Source organism: Chaetura pelagica, unplaced genomic scaffold (genome assembly GCF_000747805.2).
Source record: "Chaetura pelagica isolate M959 unplaced genomic scaffold, ChaPel_1.0 scaffold332, whole genome shotgun sequence".
Lineage (NCBI taxonomy): Eukaryota > Metazoa > Chordata > Aves > Apodiformes > Apodidae > Chaetura > Chaetura pelagica.
Genome location: NW_009952480.1, coordinates 1383432 through 1394016, shown reverse-complemented (window position 1 = coordinate 1394016; position 10585 = coordinate 1383432).

Here is a 10585-nt window from a genome sequence, read left to right as displayed (position 1 = left end):
AGTCCAAGAAGCTGAAAAGGTACAAGAATTTGGAACAGTCCTTAATTGTGTCCCTTTCTTCATCCGAGTTAAAGGACACATTGCTGGCACCCCTAGCTCAGATATCCAATCTAATGAAGAAAAGCAGGTGCCTCATGCAGCAGTGGTGCAAAACAGCTTAGACAGGCTTCTCCAGAGAGTAGTCTGGGGCTATGAGGAGGATGTTGCATTGGTCAGTCCAACCAGAAGCCCAGGAACTGTTATGCTGTAACGGAGGTTCCAAAATTCAGCATGTGAAGCTGGATATTGCTTGCATACTCTGAGTATGCAAGTACTCTGAGTACATTTTCCTTAATAGCTTCATCACTTGGGGGGGGGGGGAAATGAATAGTTTCCTCATTGCATTTATGCCACAATGTGTAACTAGCTGAAACAATTAAATTTGTTACATGAACAAATCAAATTAACTTGACTCAACACTAATTATTCTGACATATGTCCATACCTATTTGTCTCAATCAGACAGATGATGAGTTATCTTCAGTTAATGAACTTGGCATAGTTGGACATTGAAAGTACTAACACTGCGACATCTTTAAGAAATCAGAGATTTGTCCCAACTACCTACCTGAAGGTATGGGATCCTTAACTGTATCTCTATAGCAAAAAGCAACCTTTTTCTGCACTTCCACAAGCTTCCAGTGACAATTCATCTTTGTATCCTAAACAGAATTTAACTACTGTTCCTATGAAGCTATTTGTGCGCTTCAGTCACACAGCAGATAAGGTAGTTATGCTAGACGAAGGACAGACAGAGGAAACAAAGCTTATTTTTGCATTCTCCCCAGAATTACAGACTTCTGTTCAGGCTAGCAAGCTTAAGTTTTCACATATCTCCTAAAATACAGTGTTCTCAGGGTATTCGACTAAATGGAACTATCTGTATCCTAAGCAATAAAAACCTAGCAGAGCCTGCAAGCTCTAGGCAGATTAGGATCTGGCAAGGATTAGGCAGAAAAGTATTATTATTAGTACTTACAAGAAAAATAGAACACTGTGTTAAAACCATGCTTTATTTATTTAGGTGTACCAACCCTCCTTTGGTTATGAGAAAAAACACACATTTCTAAAACTTGCTTTCATCCTCAGTTTGTATTTCACAAATACCTGAACAGAGATACCAGATACACCTGAAGTGAGCCATGGGCTAAAGCAAACAGACTTCAGACCAGGGGCTGTACTTCCCAGAGTCCCAAAGTCTGCATGTGGAGCTGTGTTAGATCCAGTTCCTGTTAACTACAACCACTGATTAAGTGCACAGTCTCGAGAGCCTAAAATGAAACTGTGTTCTCTCTGCGCTTCCTCAGTCTGTGACTGAAGGTACCCTGCTAACAAGGTACCTTTCATTCAGACTGGCAGCCACTAGATGGTGAAGTTTCTATCCTTCCATGAATCGTAAACAAGGTTATTTTAGGAGCCTTAACAATTAATCCTTTTAGTATCCTGTTTAATCAACCAGGCTAAGAGACTCAGATAAGGTACTACACTTTGTTGCTCATGATGGTATTAGCTGCCTATCTGAAATACTTCTTTCCCTTTCCTTAGATTGACGTATTTCAGAATAACTACTCATCAAAATACAGTTATTAAAATAGAATCACAGAATGGTTAAGATTGGAAGGGTCATCAGGTTCCAACGTCCCTGCTATGAGCAGGGACACCTCACACTAGACCAGCCTGCACAAGCTGGCCTTGAACACTTCCAGGGAGAAGGCTTCCACAACCTCCCTGGGCAACCTATTCCAGTGCCTTACTACCCTCACGGTGAAGAATTTCTTCCCAAAGTCTAACTAAATCTACTCTCCTTCAGTTTAAAACCATTTGTTGCATTAAGGGGCAAAGTAATTTGGCAGCAAATAAGCCCCCTTGCATTCCAGCTTATCCTCAGACAGTAGAGGAGCTGGGGGTGGTCGGGCTTAGATTCTGATTGATGCCCAGTTTGGCATTAATAGTCCGGTCGCGCCCGTTACCTGTATTGGACTGTCATGGTTATGGATGCGCTGCTAACACCGCACGGTCCGTCCGGCGGCCTCCTGTGGGCTCTTATGGCCACGCTCAGGAATTGGGTCACGTTCAAGAACCCTCACAGGCAGCTTAACGAACAGTGTAATTTATTATTAAAGCAAGAGATGCACAAATTCTTTTAGATTGCTGTCAATAAATTCACATGTGCAAATTGATTAATAGGGTCAAGTTACACAGGCGTGGGGTGATAAATCGACTTATAGAGATTCCCGAGTTTCCCAGGGATGCACTCGGGATACCCGAGTGTTGAAATCACACCCAAAGGCATCCCTATGGGGGGGAAGAGAGGCTCAGCCCATCGACTGGTCCCAGTGGTCAGGTGAGCGGGGTCATCCCTGAGATGGTATCTTCCCTGACATCACCCCCTCTCAGACTGTGTACAGTATTTTACCTTACAGGTGGAGCTCGAGTGACTCCAGTCATGCATACCTTTATTGTGATTGCTGCAAAATTCTCTCGCTTCGTGTTTAAAGGTATAGACTAGAGAAAACCCAGTGCGCAAGCTCAGTGAGTTGTTGCATCTTGGGAGGTGGGTAACTTTAGGCATGGAGGTGAGTTTTGGTATTATAAGGAGAGTATAATCAGCAAAGTTCACCTAAAGGACAGTATTTTGTCAAAAGGTGACAGGTTGTTGGCCCATGGATCAGACATGCAGCTGATTTGTTCCACAGCACGTTTGAATCCCGTTGTTGCCAGACAGCGTGGCCACAGTGTCTCCACTCTGCTCCACCCTCCATGCAATTGCTCTTAGAATGAGCACTGCATTCCACGCTGCCTCAGTGCTGTACCTTTCCTTAAAATGTGGAAGTATGTTTAATTTCTAAGTCACCTCCAGCCATTATTCCACACTATTATTCCTTGTTCTAGCACTGCACTCTCTGGTGAAAAATCTCTCCCCAGCTTTCCTGTAGGCCCCCTTCAGGTACTGTAAGGATGTTAAAAGGTCTCCCCAGAGCCTGAAAGTGTGATAAACCAAACAAGTTTTCATGTCTTTGCAAATCAGAGAATTATCATTTGGTTGTTCTAGTGATCTGTAGATCACTGCAGGGGGAAAACCAGTTTTTAGCATGAGCTCTGCTCCCCCTCCAACGCTGATATCACTATCTTTTGTTTCTGATCTATCCTACCAATTTCTGCAATTCTATACTTAGAAGCTTCCCACCCTGATGATTAATATGCTTGATTTAGTACAAAATGCAGCAATTAGACTTCTGAATACAAATAAGAATACTTGACTGTGTGATGCTACTCTTGGTCCAGTTTCACATTCAGATGTTCACGATGATTTGCTTGGACACTTTTCCTAATAAACAGATGGGTGTGTCTGTCCTTATGTCCCTCTAGGGGCCTTTCAAACGTTTATATGAATGGTTGTTAGATACACATGTTTGAGCATGGTAGGACGAGAGGAAATGGCCTCAAGTTGTGCCAGAAGAGGTTTAGACTGGACATTATGAAAAATTTCTTCACTGAAAGGATTATCAAACATTGGAACAGGCTGCCCAGGGAAGCAGTTGAGCCAACATCCCTGGAGGTACTTGAAAGACGTGTAGATGTGGCACTAAGGGACATGGTATAGTGGTGGACTTGGCAGTTTTAGCTTTACAATTGGACATAATGATCTTAAAGGTCTTTTCCAACCTAAATGATTCTATGATTATATGAATAAATGCTTTTATCAACTGCTCATAGGATTTAGATGTAGATGTAGACTTTCTAACTTTTGCATGAAATCCTTTGCAGAGAAACTAAATTGTACACTGATGCTTCTTGTTCCTTTTGTTAGCTTTAATTAGTTAACACTGATTTTATTCATCTTCATTGTTTTTTTTGCAGATTGAAAACCCTTTCAGTGAAGAAATTTTTCATAATGTACAATCTAAACCTCCTCTGGCGCAACTTGAGGCCATACATTATTTTCATTTATTATCATCATTGCATAGAATTATTATTTCATAGAATTATTATTATGATTGCATTAATTAGCATCATTGTATAGAATACCTTTAAATTTTAGACTCTAAAGACTGTATACTTAATCCATGGTTAAAAATACTCCCATCTCTATTTAAACCCAAGTCTCCCTTTGAGCTGAACATTCTTTTCATTAATTACTAACATCATTGCATAGAATACCTTCAAATTTTAGACTCTTAAGGCTGTATGTCTAACAAAATTCCACATGCAATCTAACCCACTCAAACTCTGGTTGAAGTACAGGTCCTGTTTGTTTTAGACCATCACTTGCTTTGTGTGTATCTGGTGTCTCTGTTCAGATATTCAGGAATTATGAACGGATGATAAAGGCACACATACAAATGTACAGAGGTTAACACATCTAAACAAAACATAATTTGAATATGGTGGGTTTTTTTACTGTAAGTAATAATAATTCTGTGGGGCGAAACTTTTTTGCCTGATCTTTGCAGGCTCTGCTGGCTTTTTATTGCTTATTTTATTGCTATAAAAACACTCCAAATTTTAAGACATTGTGAACTCTTGAAATTCAGCCATTTGAACAGAGTGTCAAATCAGCACCAAGCGGAGGAGACAGAGACAACACGCAGCTGTTTCAAACTGAACCCACCCCATGTATCACAGTCTAGTTTCTCTATTGCATCAAGCCCCCCTGCAATGAAGAGAGGAGTGAAGAGGAGATTCATGAGGCAAACAGACTGTAATCCTCCTGCTCTCATTTCTCTGACCACGACAGATGTCAAGCAGCACAAAACAGAACACAGGCTAGAGAAAAGACAATGAAATCAGTGGGATGGGAAAGGAATACCACGTATGATTAAATGATGTAAGATGTAAAAGAAACAGAGAAAGTAAAACAAAACCAAAGGTTTATAAGTCTTCATTTTGATGTAAAAATATTACAATATACAAATGGCTTATATCATCACATGGAGGCACATACCTTCTGATTTCAGAAGCCTATTATTATAGTGATCAGTTTGTACATAGTGAGAAGTAACTCTCAGCTTATGGGTTCAGAAACTTGATTTTGGTGAAGCCACTGTTCAAGCACTGCCTCCATGTCTTGGCCTACATTCTCAATTCTGATTCTTAAATGCCTACAGCTATGCAACATAAGGATCCCACTAAGAACTTGTCCTATGAGCCTCAGCTTTTCATTCAAGCACAAGTACAGACAACTTCTATTACGGATACCAGAAAAAGGATAGTGTTAAATCAAGAGATCTAGTCCTGCAGCAGAAATCATTCCACCTCGGGGGACCAAAAGCTTCCCCCCAGATAGTTTCCATTCTTCCAGCTACAGCTGACAGGTTCAACTGAAGAGGCAGTCTCTGTCACAGGGTAAGAGAAAGCAGAATCAAGGGAGAGAAAAAGATAACCTAAAGCCTTGGGAAGACTCCAGGCATCTGACATATCTGCCACTGGGGTCCTACTGAAGCAGGGCATTCACTGCAGTGCTGTTTTGCTGAATGACAACTCACTCTGGATATGACCATATCTGTCTGACAAACACATACTCCAAGGACTTTCCATTCACTCTTTTGTCTTAGCACTCCAGTGCTTCTGATACAGATATGATGCATGCTTGGTCTGAGCACTCACTCCAGTCACTGCATTGTGTGTTTGGATGCATGCTTCCAAAATGCTGGGTCTTGATTCTCTGTCTAGAAGCACTAGGTTTGCACTGACTCATGTCATGGCTGGGAAGAAGTCAGGACTGGAAGAAGGTTCCCAGACCCAAAGGTGCCTAGGTATAAGGATGAAATGCCGAGCCCTTTCCTCCTCCAAATCCTGGCTGAAAGAGCAGGGACCCTTAGAACACAAAAGGGAAGAAGGAAAAGGAGCAGACAAACTCTCCAGAAAGTATGCTTGAAATGTTACGCTGTCTGGGGAGCTGGAAGGAAATTTAAACAGTGTCAAGTGGACAGGGCCTGCCAGATCCCAGTCCACAAGGAAAAGGAGAAGCTGGAGTTGACAAGTGAGCTCTGCCACTTGCCCTAACCAAGCCACATGTTGACCCTGTCTTACGTCCTTGACCTGAATGAAGCTTTTCCAGTTTTTCTACTGTCTTCCCCTTCATTCTGTCACTGTTTATTCTCTTCACTGTACCAATCCCCTCCCCCTTTCCTTCCCTCTCACACTTCTTTCCCATTATTCATTCTCACAAGCCACTTGAGAATGATTTCTTTCTATATTTTCTGCTGTGCAGAGATTATATCTCCTCACCCTCCAAGAAAAAGCAGCAACAAATGAAGACTGGAGTTAAATGCTGTTCAACCACTCAACACCTGACAAAATCAAAACCAACATCCATGGAATGCATGGCAGATACACCTGACAAAATCAAAACCAACATCCATGGCAGACACAAGTTCTACTAAACATCACTTTTTAAGGAAGCCAGCTCAGAAAGAAAAAAGCTAGGTGGAAGCCCTTGGAGCTTGCCAGACTGTAGAACGGAGGGTTACAAGGATGATCAAGGGACTCAAGGGACCTCAACATGATCAAGGGACCTCAACATGAGGTGGAACCCTTTACTGTGAGGGTGACAGAGCTCTGTAACAGGCTGCCCAGAGAGGTTGTGGAGTCTCCTCTGGAGACTTTCAAGACCCATCTGGATGTGTTTCTAGATTCTGTGGTGGTCCTGCTCTGGCAGGGTAGTGGGACTCAATGATTGCTAAAGGTCCCTTCTAACCCCTAATATGCTGTGATTCTGTGATACACCAATTAAGCCACCTACACTTGGCACAGCAGCAAAATTGTTTTTAAATGTCTGCACTGCCCTTTGAGGACATGGATCCCATGTACTAAGCAAGTAAAATTTCAAGCAGTTGAAACCATGGGTACATTACCAAATCGTTATTTTAACCTTGAGTCCTGCACGCTCATACACTGCACATGTGCACTAGTTGAATCTTGTCAACACGAATAGAATCTGGGACTAGACTCCTCTATCTTCAGAGCTTATTGCTAGTTCTGCCTTGTTTGTCCCAATACTTGCAGGGACACACGCATATTTTAGCATGAGGTAAATTAAGGCTGCAGTTTTAGAGCCCTTGAATGAGGTGACCTTCAAACAGAGAATGGTTCTTAACTCTGTGGCAGGATGCCACATACTGAGCATTGGGAATAGTGACAAACAGCTAATAACTGCTGCTTGATGCAGTGAGCATTGCCTGTCCTACCCTCTGGGAGCAGATTTCAAGAATCCTGCCCTCCAGATGTGTTTTGAAATGAGGAGGTGCTTCAGATCTTACCTTGTACTCAAGCTCCATTTCCACAGTGAACAACCTTCACTGCCTAGAGCTGGGAAGTTCCCAGAGCCCTTAATTCCTATTCTGTCCAGTCTTTACCCAGGAACATTCACATTTTGCAGTTGCAGGTGTGGTGATCTGGAAGTATCACAGCAGCTTGAAGTAAATTTTTAAAATTCTTTTCTTTTGCTGGATTTTAAAAAAATAATGAGTAATGCAACTAGCTAAGTACCCCTCCTGTATTTATAGTAATTTTAACATAAAATTCTGGTTTGAAACATCAATTTCATGACATCTTATATTCTGAATTCCTCCTAGACAGATGCCTGTAGTGACAACATCAGCCTTCCCAACAAAAGTTCAACAAAGCCAGAGCTTCTCAGTGGGAGCATTGATGGTTTGGTCTCCTGGAAAGGCAGAAGATGGTTTGGATTTCTTCCCTCAAACAGGTGATAGCAGAGCCTTTCCCACTTTGGGGTTACAGATGCCATTTCCCCATTCTTGCCCTGCTATGAAGGAGGATGAAAATTACTTAAAATAGTCAAAGCTACCTGTAATTTCTCTCATGAGCACCCCACTCCCCCCTACACTGAATTGCCATTGCTGTATGAAGTAGAAAAACAAATTCTTTAAGCATATTTGCTCACTTAAAGGATCATCTTATAATGTTATCAGAATTCAGTTTTAATGTTTAAAATTAATCAAAAGAATTAGAAAACTTTTCACTTTCTCTAATGCAATTATTTCAGTCAGCTCACAGAGCAAGGGTGCATTTTTAAGACCTTATTCTCTGTAAATTTTACTTTCAGTGCACTTTCCCACACAATACAGTGGGGATGAAAGGATTCCACTATGAAGGTGATGGCTTTCAAAACAGGTACAATATGACTGATTCAGTTATGTGCAATATATTCAATAATCAAGCTGAATCCTTTGAAAATCACCTCCCTTTTCAAAAACAGTACAAGAGGTAGGCTGGCTGGCTAATTAAATCATGTGTGCAATGGATGAAAACATTTCACTGACATCTTGCTGGAGAACACTGGCAGACATGAACATGAACACACACTCTGATATAACATTTCCAGAGAACTCCTTCAGTGACAAAAATGTGAGAAGCTCGGTTTTACAACAGTCCCTCCTGCCCAGAGGTTTTTGGCCCAATAGGTTTATATGAACCACGGAGTGAGATGAACTCTTGGGGCAATAAAAGTGCATAAGAAAATAATATCAAGAAAACAATCAAGGCCTCTGAGTGATGCTCAGGATGGTTACTAATTGTTTTTGCAATTGGGTTGGCAAATTAACAGTTCTGCCAGATTGCTCACCATCATTTTACTTGCAATACCAGCAGATACACATAAACATCAAGATAAAATCCAGCTATGCAGTTAATTTTACAGCACCGCTACTTATTAGTTATTATACTTAGTTATTTCCCTGCTGCAAAAGGACATGATGTTACTCATAAAGCATACATTACTCAGCAAGTGCTACAAACAATACTCCATGCTGCCAGATCCCAGCATCTCTGGCACGCTCCGAGCCGGCTGGTTTCTTCCCCAGTGTTGTCATGCTTTAGATCTTACAACCATCAGAAAGACAACCAGGAATTCCACGACACTTCAGTTCTTTGCCACTTAGTCTTCCTCTTCCATGAGCTGCAGTGTCTGTGGTGCTCATGAGTTAAAAACAAAAAATTAAGAGGTAATTAACTCAAGAGCTTTGTTAAGGAGGTGTGTAAGACTTTACTACAGCATCCAGGTACGGCAGCTGGCCAGTTCATTATGCAGCTAAAGGATATGCATGACTATCCCACTTCCAGCAACAGAAATCTGCTCCAATTTTCTTGTGTTGCCAGAAGCTCCAACAGGCTCTCAGAGAAGCTGGAAACTGCTAAGTGATATTGCACCTTTTTCTTTCAGACCACACTTCTTAACTGCCAAAGGAAGCTCCCTAGAAGGTGCCCTGCAGGTGAGTAACTCAGGAGGTCACAGCTGCTGGACTCATGCGTTATCAACATGGTCAGGGCAGAAAACCTCGATGTTTGGCTAAATGAGAAAGACAGTGGTGTTTCATAGGTACTAACAAAAATCTAGGCTCCAGCTCAGTTTGCAGTCTGTGTGTCTTGTCCACTAAAGAATCCAGAGTCTGGCCTCCACAAGAACCATCTCCTCTCCCTCCACAGTAACAGCGCTGAGAAGCGTTGCTAAGGCATTGGGCTTATGTGCTCAAAAGTTCTGTGACTTTTGTATTACACAATGCAATACACAATACCCCAGATTTAGCTACCTCAATTTTACTGGTCCTAGGGCACTATTCTCAAACAAAACTTCATTATTACTGTTTTCTTTCTAACAACCAACCTACTGTTAACACAAAAAAGCCATTGAAAAAACATGCACAAAAATAACTTTCATTCTCCCACCTTCTGAAAATTTTCAATAGCACTTCATAAAATATTAATTTATATCCCATTTGCTTGTTCATCAAGCAAAAAGTAAACATGGATATCAAGATCTAAAAATCTGAATACAGATCAGTAAAAAAGTAGCTAACAGCTATTTAATGAGGATGCTTGAAAGGAAAGTATGTAATCTGATTTGTAGTGCATAATTCCTTTTGTATTATTTATTTTACCCTTTAAATTACTTCATTTTATTTAATGCATTCAGCAGTCTCAGTAGCTCACTGACGCAGAATGATTTAGCTTAAGCTCTGATCAAGCAGTTCCTCTCCAGTTCATTCTACAAGAAAATTTGCTCTCCAAAAACAATCCCATACAAGTACATAAAATAAGCATTTGGCTGCTGAATACTTCTCTACCCGGACAGGAATTTGCAGCCCCATTTGGTCTCAAAAACTCTGTGCTGAAGCATAATACTCCACAAATCCTAGCTGCAACTGAGTCATCAGAAATTGAAGGGGCTATGGAAGCTGTCTTCTACAGGCTATTGAGGGGCTGGAGCCAAAAGGACCTCTGGGAAGGTTTGACAGACAGAACTGGTCACACGAGCAAACACAGACAGGTATACAGAGAACAGACAACATGTATCCTCATTTCCACCCCATCTCACCTCATCTAAATGTCTTTATTTCCACCCAAGAAAGACAGAAACAGTGCAAGTTCTACTACCCCCAGTCAAGCCATCCTAAACAGACAGCAGGGAGGAATTTTATTGGTAAGTTACAGACATTTCAGTTCCAAATTCTCCTGGATATATCTTAGTCATCGCTGAGCACCTCCCTATAGACATCCACTCTTACACCCCTGCCACTGTTTAATG